Here is a 15,800-nt window from a genome sequence, read left to right as displayed (position 1 = left end):
GACAAAGCCTGAGGTGAGGCTGTGATTGAACAGGGCACACAGATGTAGTGCCAGTTCACTTTGTAGTTCATGTAGAACACATCCAGGGATATTGTCGTGTCCCATGGAAGCTGTATTCTTGGCCTTGGCCAATGTAGCTTTAACCTGTGCTGCAGTAATGCTGCATGCCTGGCACTCCTCTAGTATTGTGATCGGTCTTTTAGGGGTGGAGAGAGGGGTAAAGTTGGCACTGAATCTGTCAGCCAGTATGTTGGCAATATCTGTTGGCTCAGTATAGGAGGTACCATTGTGCAGTAATTCAGAGCAAATCTGGGTATTGCCGTGGAGATTTTTGATGTAACTATAGAAGGCTTTGTGGTTGTTTTTAGTGTCTGTCACAATTCTGTCTTCATAGCTGGCTTTAGAGGTTTTGATGAGGGATCTTAACTTTTTGTTGAGGTTAATAAAGGAGTTTTTCCAGTCTTGGGACTTAACCTTTTTCAGTTTATTCCTTCTGTTGTAGAATTTATTAATGGCAGGGGACCACCAGATTGGCTTCCTTTTTTTGGAAGAGAGCATCTTGGTTCTGTTGGGTATGGCTAGTTCCATGCATTTATGTACATGTCCGTACAGTGCATAGGTGTATGATTCAGTCATGCATCTATTTTCCATTGACATGGGTGCCGTGAAGTTAGCCACCTCTGTTTTTAGGAGCCCAAAGACAGCTTTGGAGAAGTTTTTCATGATGAGTACCTTTGTGGGGTGTGTGGATGAGATGTGGATTTCCATGGTGATTAGTTTGTGGTCAGATCTAACCAGGGAGGAATTGGGCTATTGGTGTAGAGCAGTGGTTGCCCATGTTAGTAATAACCAGGTCAAGGATGTTGCTTCCTCTAGTGGGGGTAATAATGAGCTGATCCAGGGCATTGGAATTTATGAATTCCAGGAAGCATTGGGCCAGTGTATTTGTACATGAGTAGTTTTCCCTGTTGATGGAGGGGTAGTTGAAGTCACCTAGTATGAGAGTGTTGAATTGGACCATAATAGTTTCTAGGGTGCTAAGGAATGTGGAGTGAGAGTCTTGAGACATGGTTGGTGACCTACGACCTGAATCACTGTCTTACCCAATGTTAGTCGTACCTGAAGTATCTCAGATGCATTATGCTGGGCAATTAGTCTGGAGGTGTGCATATCCTTTATGAATATGGAGACACCACCACCTTTGGAGCTTCAGAACATTTTCTGGGGCTGAAAGATGTGGAATGAGTTAGCGTGGTAGCACTGGGGTTCTTTCTGCTGCTTTTAACCAGGTCTCCTTTACAACACAAATGTCGATGTTATCCATTTTGAGGAGTGCTTTAAGCAAGTGCATCTTGAGATTTAGTCTTCTAGCATTGAGCAATATGACCCCCAGATTGCATTTATTTATAGCTGTTACCATGATAATTTGGTCTTTGGAACATCACCTAAAAAAGGTACTGTAGGGGTGGCAAGAGCCTTACCCAGTATCTGAAATCCCAGGGGTGACAGATGCAGGCCATCTCTGGCAAAGCATCGAGGTCTGTCAGTCATGTCATCCCAAGCAGACAGATACTGGATCCTCTTAGAATGACACCAGAAACTTAGCCAAGTGTTGAAGTTAATCATTTTCTGCTTGTACTGCGGTATCATTCTGGGCGACGGTAGGTTGCTGTTTAGGGCTAGGGTCATACCTGCCTGGGCCATATAATCCAAGAGCTCCTCCATTTCTCTTTTCATGTAGTTCAGGGAGGTGCATCTCAAGTCATTCACACTCACATGGACAGTGACAGTCATACCTGTACTTGTTGTGAAGTGACCTGAGTGCATGTGTTATGTGTCAGATTCTGGCACCTGATAGACAGCTGACTGTTACCTTCTCCTTATTCATTCTAGTGAGTGGGGCATCAGTGTGCCTCACTGTTGAGTCACCTATGGTTAATGTATTGGGCAAGCTGTTTTGCCTTAGGGACTTAGGTTGAGAGGCACACTGTGTAGGTGAGCTATGTGTCTTGTGGTTTGTGCTGTGTTGTGGTGGTCAAGTACATTTCTGCCTTGGAGGTCTCTGCTGTTTGGCTAGATTTCTATTAAGAGCTTCCACGAAGGTGGGTGTGTTGGTTTGTGTTTTTATGTGAGAGCTGTGATGGTTGGTGTTCTGGAGGGCTATGTGTTGCAGGTGGTGTGGTGCAGGTGTTGACCTTCTTCTCTTGACCAGCTATTTCTTGGCTTGTGAGTGCATGGCTTCCAACTTGGATATATAAATGCATCTCTCACAAGTCTGAGTGTTGGGAGGTATGAGGAGAGGGTTGTCTGTGTACATGAGGCAATTGCTACTCTGCCTTAGAATGCCCAAGTTCACCAGGTTAATGGGAGAAAGCACAGGGAATTGACCTTTAGACATGCAAGGAGGGATTGCCATTATTACTAAGTATTCTTTAACTGTACTGAACACCTCTAAACTGAAAAAGAATTCTAATAAATCATTGGGTTCACTGTCATAACTAGTCTTCACTGTAATTTGACATTTAATTAATGCTGCCACTAATGTGTGTTTTACAAAACACAACACCACAATATCAAAGTATAACAAAAGGACACCATTGTTTATTTTCTGCTGTATGGGATCTGTTTTTGGTAGTCCTCCCATTTCAATAATGTAAATAAATGCAACATGGTATTATCTACTAAGTGGTAAAAAAATTACCCATACCATACCATACCATACCATAATTCCACTAATTTTGTGTCTAATGACTCTCTGAATAAAAATACAAAGTGCAGCAAAAATGCAGATGTTATCTTTGAACAGTAAATACTGCCATATGTGCTGTCCCTCATCTTGATTAACAACTGAAGATGAACAGGTGGGGAAGTTCATTTATATGCTTTATTATATAGAAACACATCAAGATGGATAGCAGCAGTACAAAACATTATCGAACTGATTAACTGACAGACTACACAGATATGTATACTTACATCTCAACAGCTTATTACAAAATGGCAGCCAGGCCCGCACATGCTCAGTATTTATACACTTGTGCAAGCCCAAGGAAAGCTTCTTAAAGGTATACATACATACATACATACATACATACATACATACATACATACTGATCTATATCCTCCCTCTTTAATGAATTGTCCACAATACAATGACATCTGAAAAAGACATGCAATTATACAGACACTAAGAAATAAACACAACACTTATGTCCTTATGTCCAAGTTGCCATGTATCTGGAACATGGTCTGGAAATGCAACCTGATCTAGTGATATAGCTATCAGAACTGCATTTAGCAACAGGGACAGTCATTGGTGAACAAACAGATTCTGGAGTTTCATGATTCTTCTCAGGCATAGGGATATTTACTGGAACATCCTCTGGACCTGGAATGCTGGATAACTCACTCTGAGATTTAGAGTCTTTCTTGCAGGTAGGATACTACAATACAGGCTCAGACACCGGGACCAAATGTTTCTGATTTTGCCTAAATTCTACACCTTGTGATTCCACAATGTACTATCTCAGCTCAGGACATTCACTTTTCACAACACCAATCCAATCAAAACCTTTGGACGTCTGCATCCTTACTATCTCACCTTCTTGTAAAGGGTCGAGCAGTTTTCTGGTCTTATCATAATAGGACTTCTTGGATAAGTGCTTCTACAACAGATGAGCTTTCACTGATCTATTGTTCTTGACACATGGAACCAATAGATGACTCCTAATTGGTAGTGTGGTTTTGGTTTGTCTTAACAGAAGTCTCTGTGCAGGTGAACCAAGATGTTTATCACAAGGAATATTTCTGAGATTCAAGAAAACATCACTATTGTCTAGTTTCAGCTTCTCTAGTAATTGTTTTGCACTTTGAACTGTACGTTCTACCAAACCATTTGAATGTGGGTACTTGGGGCTACTTGCAACATGAGTAAAGTCCCACTCTTCAGCAAATCTTTTAAACTGCTGGCTTGTAAACTGTGTACCATTGTCAAAAATAACTGTGCGGACTACCATGGACTGCAAAATTACACTGTAACTTAGTAATGACAGCACTGGATAATAGATTAGGAAGTAGGTCAATCTCAAACCAATTAGAATAAGATTCTACTAACACCAAGTTATGTTGACTGTTCCACTCAAAAATGTCTGTAGCTACTGTCGACCAAGGTAGTTCAGGAATCTGGTTTAGCTGAAGTGGTTCTTTATGTTGATGTGGCTTAGTACTACTACATACAGAACACGATGAAAGTACTCTCTCAATTTCCCTTGACATAGAAAGCCAAAATACTAATCCTCTCTCCCTTCTTTTGTTAGAATCTGCTCCTGGCTGGCCACACTGCAAGATGGCAATATACTCTTGTTGTAAGGACTTTGGAACTATCACTTTTGGTACTTTCATGATACCATTGTCAGACAAAATCTCATGTCTGTAAGGAAAATAAGGTTGCACGTCAAGAGGTAAGCAAGATTGCTTTGACGGCCATCCTCTACTGATAAAGTGGTTGAGCTTCTGAAGAACTGGATCTGAGGCTGTATGACTTTTAAGCTCTTCAAGATGTGTGGAAGAAAGATTTCTCACTTCCATGACTTCAAAATCAAGTTTCTCATTTTCATGCTGTTCAGTGGTATTTCTGGGCGATCTGGATAAAGTATCAGCAAGATAAAGAAGTTTGCCTTTTGTGTAGACGAGACTGAAATTATACCTTTGCAATTTCAACATCATGCGTTGCAATATGGCAGGAGCTGTATGCATAGGCTTTCTTAAAATAGTGACTAGAGGTTGGTGATCTGTTTCAATCTGGATAGGTCTACCATAAATATAATCATGGAACTACGAACATTCAAACATAATTGAAAAGAGTTCTTTCTCAATCTGCACACACTGTATCTCAGTTTAGGTAAGAGTTCTGGATGCATAGGCTACTGGTCTGCCCTCTTGAAATATGACTGCACCAAGACCAAACTTCGAGGCATCACAAGAAAGAGTAACTGGTTTGTCAACATCATAGTATATGAGAGTTCGTGGACTAGCAGTTCTCTCTTTCAGGACATCAAATACTCTTTGGTGTTGCTCTGACCATTATCAAGATACATCTTTGCATGTCAGCTCTCTAAGCAGTACTGTTAGTTGGCTCAAGTCTGGAATGGACTTGCCAAGATAGTTAACCATGCCAAGAAAATGTTGTAGGGCTTGAACATTGTTTGGAACTGGCATCTCAAGAAATATTGTTTGCTTGGAAGGATCTGGCTGTAAGCCAGAAATGCTAAACAAATGCCCAACATAAGTAACTTCTTGTTGCCCGATTTTTGCACTTCTGATGATTCAGCTTAAGATTCACTTAACATGCTCTTTCTAGAACTTTCTCAAGGTTTCTATCATGGTCAGCTTCACCTATTAGAATATCATCTACTATAATAGCGCACGGATATCCAGAAAAAATTTGCACCATTGCATGCTGGAAGACTTCACTGGCAGAATTTATCCCAAACAGCATTCTCAAAAATCTGTACCTGCCAAAAGGAGTACTGAAAGTGGTTAGCAATGAGGATTTTTGGTCTAGCAAAATTTGCCAAAATTAACTTTTTGCATCTAAGACAGAAAAAAACACTGGCATTTGGCATAACAGCTGTGACTTCTTTGACCATATGCATTGGATGAGGTATTTTCAGTGCTTTGTTCAAATTTCTTGGATCAATACATATTCTGATTTCATCTGAGTTTTTCTTATGAGCTACCACCATGGAGGATAACCATTCAATCGGTTTGTCAACTGGACAAATCAAACCTTGCTGCACCATTTTATCTAACTCGGCTTGACTCTGTTCTGCATAGCTACTGGAACTATCTGGGCTGGTCTGACAAATGGACTGACTTCTGGTCTACCGTCACGGAGTACACAACTGGGAGTTTGCTAGCTTGTTTTTGAAAAGAACAGCATAGGTCGAAAAAATAGACTTGGCAAAATTAGAACAGTGTTTTTTAAGCTTACATGGCAAACATCATTATTAAATGAAAGTATTCCCATTTCAGCCTGTTTCTGAGGCCTAATAATGACTGTTCATGCCTTTTGACCACATAAAATTGCAAGTCATAGCTGTTCCTAGCAGAGTAACATGAAAGCACTACTGAACCTTCAGTTTCAATTTCTTCATCACCATAAGCAACACGCTTTGCACACTTTACCAAAACAAGCTTTTCACCAGCACATACTCTAGCAAATGTTTCTGCTGACATAATATTGTACTTTGAACCGGTGTCATCTTTGAGCTCTATGGGTCTCCCATTTATCCGAACAGTACAAAATAATTCATTCTTTGCCCATACATCTACTGCATTGACTGTTTAATTAAGCACAGACACACTATCAACATAAAAAGTAGGGTCACAGCTTTCTAATTGAACAACTTGTCTCTTTGAATGTTCTCTTTTAATAAATGAATGAGCCTCTTTTGATTAACAAAATCTTTGGGAATTATTCCGCTTTTTACATCTGTGGCATTGCTGACCAAAAAGTAAGCACGTTTCTCTTTTAGGTTCATGATTTGCTTCACAATTATGATAGTTGGCAATAAGGCTAGGTGATGGTACATGCTTTGAGTTTGCTGAGTCACCCTTGTACTTCAATGAGACTGTGCGCACTCTGGAATTTGCTAGAAAGCTACGGGGTTTACTGGTGACTACTGCAGGGTTCACAGTTGCTGCCATGTGCTTGGGCCTGTTTCTCTTAACCACGTGCTGCATACTATCAACATGAGCTTTAGAAGATACTGGAAGCATACATTTCTCATTTGTAAGCATATTTGTGTGCTTTTCTGTGAGCTCATATATCTGATAAATCTTAATGGCCTTATTGAAAGTTAAATCACTGTCATGAAGCAAAATCTTTCTCACAGCATCATCTTTAATACCACACACAACTCTGTCTTTTATCATCTCAGCCCTTAAATCACCAAATCTGCAAGTTTCAGCCTTATTTCTCAAGTCAGTTATATATGATGCAAAAATGTCATCAAGCTTTTGCTCTGTTGTCTAAAATAATTTGACTTGTGTGTGAAATCAAACTAGGCATCAACCCCTATATCACTAGTTGAATTGCAAATCAGCTCAAAGATACAACACACAGTGTGAAAGTAGTAGACTCCAAGTCAGACTGCCGACCAGTCATGAGTGGAGTCCCACGGGGATCGGCCCTGGGTCCTCTCCTGTTCAGCATCTACTTCTCAGAATTCCAGGCCAGTACAAAGGGACTTTGGCTGACCAAGTTCGCAGATGACTGCAAGCTGGGAGCCATTATTAACTCCTCAAGTGATGCAGACATCCTACAGAAAGACATCACTGAGACCAATGACTGGTGTCGAAAACATGGCATTAAGCTTAATGCCAAAAAACGTGTTCTCATCTCCTTTGGTAAAAACTCATTTCCCACTAATTACTACATCGGTGGGAGCCCGCTGAACACTGAAGGCATTATAAGAGATCTGGGGACACAGGCTGACAGCAACCTCTCCTTCAACCACCACATTGCCACTGTGGTCAGAAAGTCCTTCTATGTGCCACATCTCATTACCAAGGGTTTTGCATCCAGGAAGAAAGAGGTCATTGTCTCTCTCTCTACTCTTCCCTCATTAGACCAATCATGGAGTATAATGCCCCATTTGGCATGTACCATACTAGACACATGCAACAGCTGGAGAGGCCACAGAAGTACCTCGCAAAGAGGATCCTAGGCATTAAACTCATGTCCTACATGGAGAGACTCAAAAGACTCCAGCTATTCCCTGTCACATATTGCCTACTTAGAGGCGATCTTTGCTTGACTTACAAAGCTATGTCTGACCCAGCTCTGTTAGAAATGCTACATCTATAGAAATCCCAATCCCTCCACACCACGTGCTCCAGGGACCTTAACCTCATTTTCACAATCAACAGAACATGCTGGAGGGGCAGGTTCCTCAGACAGAGACTACCCATGCTCTGGAATAGACTTCACATAAATGTCAAGCAGAGCACTTTGCTGTCCCTCTTCAAGGGAAATCTTGATGAGGGGATGGATAATAGAAAGTTTACCCCAGGGATCACTCCAGTGGCTTTAATTGATAGAGGTACTGGGAACTAACTTCGGGCAGCACAATGCCAAGGCACTTCTATGGGCTAGGCTTGTAAAGGCTCCAGGGCCATTAGCCTAGTACACACCTATGAACCTACAAGTGCCTTTCCATTGTAATATTTGTTTGGGTGTTACACATTTCTCTAAATTTATGGTTTAAGCTCTCTGGGTCTTCCCTTGATTTAGCCTGTACCACTATATGATGGCTATCCCCCTCCTCTGCAAACACAGCAGGTGCATACACCAGTGAGCACTCTCTCTCAATGGCTTATGAACCAGCTAAATTAAACAGAATAAATGTCTTTGTACTGTCATGTTTATCAGAAAATGCAACTTGTATGAAAATATCGTACTCTTGCTCAAAAACTCTCCAATTCTCTGTATATTATTTTCAAACACAAGGAGGATCTGGTTTTCGAAATCCTTCAGCCATACCAACACAGTATACTCAAACACACTGAGTTTGTAATTATATGCAAACATGCATACACAGCCATTATTTGTACTAGCATTCAAATGCACAATAAACTCTTTGAAATGCTGTTGTTGTTGTTTGTCTTTTGGCTTTTCCCGGTTAGGGGTCGCCACAGCGGAACTCCCGTCCGCTAATGATTGGCAATAGGTTTTTACAGTGCCGAGTTGCCAGCTCGATGCCCAACCTTCAACAAAGGCACACCCATTCACGCATGTCTTTCGGAACGCCACTCGACCGCGGGGAGGACATGCAGACTCCACACTGAAGGCACTCCCCGCACTCCAGCCGAGAATCAAACGGGAGAACCTCTTGCTGTGAGGCAACAGCGCTACTGCTGCACCACCCCAGATTACAATACTGTACTTTGCGAAATATGCTTTGAAATGGCTGTATTTTGAGAAATAACTGCACTGTAATACTGCATAAACTTGCGAACACTTTGTATACTTTAGATATCTTGAAAAACTTTAATTAATGCAAAAAAGTAGCACATAGGGAAAATGTAGTCGTTTTCCTTATTTTATTAATTTTATGCAATTTGGACATTGTTTCAAATATTTTCATACCTATTTCCAATGTTTTTATCAATATGTTGCAGTTTCGGACATTTCAGTTAACTAGAAATTCATTTTGAGCATTCTGAATACTTTGTTTTATATTTTTGAGCAAGAAATCATTTAAGCAAGTTTTAGTACCTGTAATTAATTTCTGAGCTGTTTTTGTGAGTTGTGCATGCAGTAGGGATGATCCATTCCTCTATATTCCTCCAACATTAACTCAGTGCCTCTTGGTCTTGATTCTGGATCCCATTCCGACACCATGTCGCTCATCTTAGTTTACAATTGAAGATGAACAAGTGGGGTAGTTTGTTTATATCAAAGTCAAAGTAAACTTTACTGTAATTTAGAACTACACACGTGTAGCCTAAACAAAATTCTGTGCATCAGCTCAATTCTTGAGATTACAAAGGAAAGTGAAACAACACATACAAGTAGAGGAATAAGCATAACTAACAAATGAAATACTACTCCTAATACATACAAAAAAGAGCAGAGACATTTACCAACACTCATATATGAAAAGAATACCCTCCCCTGAGTTAAATTAACTACCCTATTTAAAGTAATACAAAACACACTACAGATTGAAATGCCTAAGTTATTTGTCTAATATTGCACTTGAATGAGTTAAATAATGCTGACTATGGATATAATAAATAAATATTGCACTTACTTAGAATATATGTAAGTGTATATTGCACAAATAAATAAAAATTGTCTTATTATGTGTCCAGATCCCTGGGACTAGTGCCCGAGTTCAGAAGTCTAATCACCATAGGGTAGAAACTCCTACTGAATCTTGTAGTCCTGCAGCAGATGCTGCGACATCTCCTTCCTGATGCCAAATACTTGAACAGTTCAGGCACACGATGCATGTTGTCCTGTATTATTTTGATGGCCTTTCTGATGCTTCTTGTGGAATAAAGATGTTTTACCAATGGAAGAGTGGAACCTTTTTCCTTCTCTGCAACCCTCACCACCCTTTGTAGTCCTTTCCTTTCTGTAACTGTGCAGCTTCCAAACCACACTGTGAAGTTGCAGGTGAGCATGCTCTCTACTGCATCTCTATAGAAGGTGGAGAGAATATGAGGAGGAAGCTTAGCTTTTTTCAGCCTTCTTAAAAAGTGGAGGCATTGGTGCACTTTCTTGACCATTTGGCTGGTGTTTTCCAACCACAAGAGATCCTCTGATATGTGTAAACCCAGGAATTCTGTACTCATTAACCTCGTCACACTCTCACCATTGATCCTGAGCACTGGGTGGTTTGTTCTCCTTTTCCTGAAGTCGATAATAATCCCTTTGGTCTCACTTACATTCATGTCAGTGTTGTTCCCCTTGCACCAACTGATTAGCGATGCCACCTCCTCTCTGTATGATCTTTTATCTTCCTTTGTGATGAGCCCCATGACTGTGGTGTCATCAGCAAACTTGATGATATGGTTGGACTTGTGCTTAGCATTGCAGTTGTGGGTCAGGATGGTGAATAATGGTGGGCTGAGAACACATCCCTGTAGACCCCTGGTGTTAATCGTGATGCACTTTGATGTGTTCTTACCTGAACACACCCTCTGTGATCCAGTCAAATAGATATTTACTGATTCTTAAATGTGCTAGTTTTTCTGTCAGCTGCATTGGTGCCACCATATTAAATGCAGAGCTAAAGTGTATGAACAGCATCCTCACATAGTTGTCTTTTTCCTGCAAATGCTCAAGAGAGATGTTTAGTGCTACTGATATGGCATTAGCTGTGGATTGGTTAGCTCTGTACACAAACTGCTGAGGGCCAAAATCAGGAGGTAGGCATGATGAAAGATGCCTTTTGATCAGCCGCTCAAAACATTTCATAACAGTGGATGTCAGAGCGAATTGTCTGTAGCCATTAGGGCTGGAGGAAGTGGTTTTCTTAGGTATTGGGATAATGTTAGTTTCCTTGTAGCATGAGGGTACTTTTGCCATGGCAAGAGTGATATTAAATATTTCCTTGAGCTCTGTGCATAGCTGATCAGCACCATCTATTAACATCTTGCCCAGTGTGTCGTCTGGGCCAGCAGCCTTCCTGGGGTACACTCTCCTTAGCTCTCTTCTTACCTCCTCTGTACTGAGGGTGAGTACTGTATCCTTCTCATCAGTGGGTAGCTGTAGTGCCATCCTCTTTTTTCTTTAATCAAATCTACCAAAGAAGATGTTCAAACTGTCCAGGAATTTGATGCTGTCCTCACACTGTGCTGACCTGATTTTGTAGTCAGAGATGTCATGTATGCCTTGCCATAGTCTCCTTGCATTCTTGCTTCTTTGTCCTTAGCCCTGTCAGCTGTGTTTCTCTCTTTCAGAAGCTCATGCACCTTAGGGGTGACCCATGGCTTCTGGTTAGCTCTAACAGTGATACTCTTGGTATTTCTTACCCCATCAACACAGTTTGAAATGTATGCCATCACTACCTCAGTGTATTCCTCAATGTTCAGATGCTGATTCACTGTGGCTGCCTCTTTGAACATATTCCAGTTTGTTCTTTCAAAACAATCTTGGAGGGCCTGTATTCCCCACATGGGCCATACCCTGACTTGTTTCTTTGTGGGTTTCTCTCTAACCAGTGTAGGTTTGTAAGCTGGTGATAGCAAGATGGTAAAATGGTCAGTTTCCCATTTATGGAAGTTGCACTGCCTTATAAGCTTTCTTTAAGTTTATGTACACCTTGGCCAGGATATTATCACCTCTTATATTAATGTCCACATACTGATAGTAGTGTGGGAGTACTTCCTTCAGATCTGCTTTATTAAAGTCACCAGCTGCCAGTCAGTATATTTGCTTTGCAGCTCACCCATGTGATTGCATAGTTTATTTAGAAGAGCCTCAGTGGTATTAGCACTTGGTGGGATAAATACCTCTGTTACACTGACCCCATTCAGCTCCCTGGACAAGTAAAACGGTCTACATTTAATGGACAGGAACTCTTAAGTTTTCACAGCAGTGTGACAGAATGATTCCACAGTTGCTGCACCATCTTTTGTTAACATTAATGCAGACCACTTCCTTTGGCCTTTCCACACAGTGCATGTTTTCTGTCTGCACGAAACAGCGTAAAATTCTCTAAGTTTACTGCACTATCATTTATCTTGTCATGCGGCCACGTCTCAGTAATCAAAAATAAACAAGTATTTCTCACCTTGTTCTTGTTGGAAAGTTCCAGTCTCAAGTACTTCATCTTGCTATCCAGTGATCTCACTTTAGCTAGCAGTATAGTTGGTATTACAGGCCTGTAGGGGTTTGCTTTTAACTTTACATCAATTCCTGCTCTGCAACCTCTTTTCCTTGTTCTCTGTCATCTCTTTTTATTTTTTCTTGCCCATCATATTCCAGAAACCTTTTCTACCAGTTTGAGGTACTTTAGAGTGTGAAGAGTTAAAAACCCAGCTGTTGTAACTGTGCAACTAGTAGGCCCCAGATATTCTGCAGACTTCAAGGTATCCAACCAACAGCATGTGGATGTCGACTGTTTAATTTCTAGTAACCTCTGTCTACTATAAGTTATTGTACCTTCAATTGGAAGTGCAGAAACTGATTTTTTTCGAGATTTTCTGTGCAAAAGAAGACAGAATATGCATATCTTTGAATGAGCTAACACAGCCGCAGCCACACAGGGTGCCGCCATTTTTTTATACTCTTCTGCCTCAGTTATCAACATTGGAAGCTATATTTAGCAAACTGTCTCATTTGTATGCTAGTTACTCTACTGATCAAAAGTGCTTGCAAATGCACAAGCCGACACAAAAATGCATAATCACGGCTATCTTCTGAAAAATAAAACTGTGTTTGTTTTCACAGATTAAAATGAAAACAAACTCCAGCCACTTGAATGAATCCAGACATGCTCAGATAATGTGATGACTAAAAAAAGAAAGAGTATATCTGTAACAGGGTTGCCAGATTTCTGACTGGCCAGGTAGGGACAAAAAAAGTGTTTCATAGCAAGTGAAGACAAAAAAAAAAAAAAAAAAAAAAAAAAAAAGTTCTTCCACGCTAGGTCTTTAATGCGGAACATTAGAGTTCTGCATTAAACAAAAGTAACTCTGTGTTTATTTTTTTTTTTGATTGGCCCAGGCCAATCAAAAATAAATAAACATGGAGCTACTTCTGTTTAATGCGAAACATCGCAGTTCTGCATTAAACAGAAGTAGCTCTGTTTTGAGATTTTTTGATTGGCCCATATACCAGTATATGGGCCAATCAAAAATCGCTAAACACGGAGTTACTTCTGTTTAATGCGGAATTGCAATGTTCCGCATTAAACAAAAGAAAGGTCTGTGTTTAGCGATTTTTGATTGGCCCATATGCCGGTATACGGGCCAATAAAAAAAATAAAAATCAAAGTGGAGGCTGCCCGGGATTTAAACTGGCTGTGCGGGACTCGGATCAGGCTGCTGATCCCAGGACAGTCCCACCCAAATAGGGACGTCTGGCAACCCTGATCTGGAACCATGGCACAAAACTTTCATTAATTAGACATCATGTCAATGAGTTGCTTTTCACTAGGTGTCAACTTGGCAAAGTAGCATCTGCAGCTTATACAACTTTTGATATGTTAGCCTAGAACAATCTAAGTAAGAACTAGAGAATGTGATAAAAGTAAGACCAGCAGTATAACCTTGAATCTTTTGGATGTCAGGTCAGTGAAGTTGCTTTTAGTCTGCTGTCGTCTTCCAGGCTAAAAAGAAGCCTTTGAATCTATGATACCTATACTATGATCTGTTGTGGCAATCAGACTCCAACTTTTATCCACTTTTTTTTTTTTTTTGCTGCTGAGTCATTAGCAAGAGCACTGGATTATTGTATCTAAGTTTTTCTGCATTTCCACAATTATCAGAGTTCTGTGAACAAAATCTATATTTCTAGTATATCATATTAACTATATGTTTGAGTAAAATATACTGCACATTTGCATATTCCTTACATCTATCTGGGCACTCCCACAGTTTAGTAACATATAGCAGTGTGTGTTAAGTTGAGGTCAAATGAATCAGTCCTCCAGCATTTGTTTCTTACAAGCTTGGTTTCTGAATCCTCTAATTATTTGTTAGAGCTCTTAGTGACACAGTTAAAGCCAACTGTCACATATATACTTAACTGAAATTAAAAAGGAAACACTACATGTAGGAACAGGTGAACATTATTAGGCTGTGACCTCTGTGTTTTGTTTGGCATTGGTTGAGGTACTTGCTTTTTTGAAATACATTAATCCAGAAAAGACTTTAATGGAAATGTAAGATGTTTAGATGTTGCAACAGTTTTAAATTTGACATGCACTCAAAAGGAATTGGAAACGATGATCTTATGTATGTTTTACTGCTGGACTACTCATTCACTACTGTACATTACATTAGCACCGATGGTTATTGTTATGAATGATCAATGAATTTCTAGATTTGATTTTCTCGGTTGCTATTTGCATAGTCGTATGCTGATAAATACATGAAAAACTAAGCATGTGAAGTTTGGGAGGCATAAATTGAAAGGTGAATATTTAATACAGCACACAGGGATTGAAACTGTAGACACATTTAAGGACCTGGGTATATGGGTAGATCCAGCTATGAATGTTTCTAATTATATCAACCAATTGGTTGATGATAGTTATAAAACTATATGTTATATAAAAAGATTTATAAAGTCTAGGAAATCAAAAATGATGAAGTCATTGTTTGTTAGTTACATTAGACCCAAACTTGAGTATGGAATAACAATATGGAAACCCTATAAGAAAACAAGCATGAGTAAATTGGAAAGAGTACAGCGGAAATATACCAAGGGCATGCATGGATGTGAAAATTTAAGCTATTATGAAAGACTAAAATATCTGAACTTGTACAGTGTCTCTTACAGATATATGAGAGGCGATCTTATTCAGGTATATAGGGTATTTAGAGACAACTACCTCTGAGAATGTTTGGAATTATCAAAAAGTACTAGAGCATCATCAGACAACTTATGTAGAAGATTCTATAGGAATGAGAAGTGTACTAATTGGTTCTCTAACACAATAGCTGATACATGGAACAGGCTACCAAATTACATTAAAGCAAATGCTAGTTTAGACATTTTTAGGAACAGCCTGGGCACTTATTATGGGAAGAAGTGTTTTGGTATACTGGCAAGCTAGATGGGCATTAATGCCTGTCCTTGAAATATTTATATATATATATATATATATATATATATATATATATATATATATTTATTTATTTATGTATGTATGTGTGTATGTATGATGTTACTCTGAAGAAGCTACTTAACCAGTCACTTGCTCTTAGCCACCTGTGAAAAGTAGGTATGTGTCTTATAGACTAACTTTGCTGACATAAAAATATTGAAGCATAAGTAAAGCACGCATTGCGGCAAACACATATATTAAACAATTACATTCAAGGCAACAAAAATAAAAGGACCTTGAAAAAAAGACATCGGAAAGTGAACACATCAAATGTGCTGTATAACTCCTGCTTTTAAGTTAAATGTAATTATAGTTATGATGCCAAACAGTTCTCATTAATACAAACAATAGAATCAATACAAATGTATGTTTAATAAAATAAGCACGATTTTAGTAAGGTATTGGTGGGGAAGGGGGTAGGAATTAATTGATTGCTTTGCATATACATTT

The sequence above is a fragment of the Protopterus annectens genome, chromosome 1.part1 (genome assembly GCF_019279795.1).
Source record: "Protopterus annectens isolate FY-2018-M chromosome 1.part1, PAN1.0, whole genome shotgun sequence".
Taxonomy (NCBI): Eukaryota; Metazoa; Chordata; order Ceratodontiformes; family Protopteridae; genus Protopterus; species Protopterus annectens.
Note: the sequence above shows the minus strand (reverse complement) of the source record.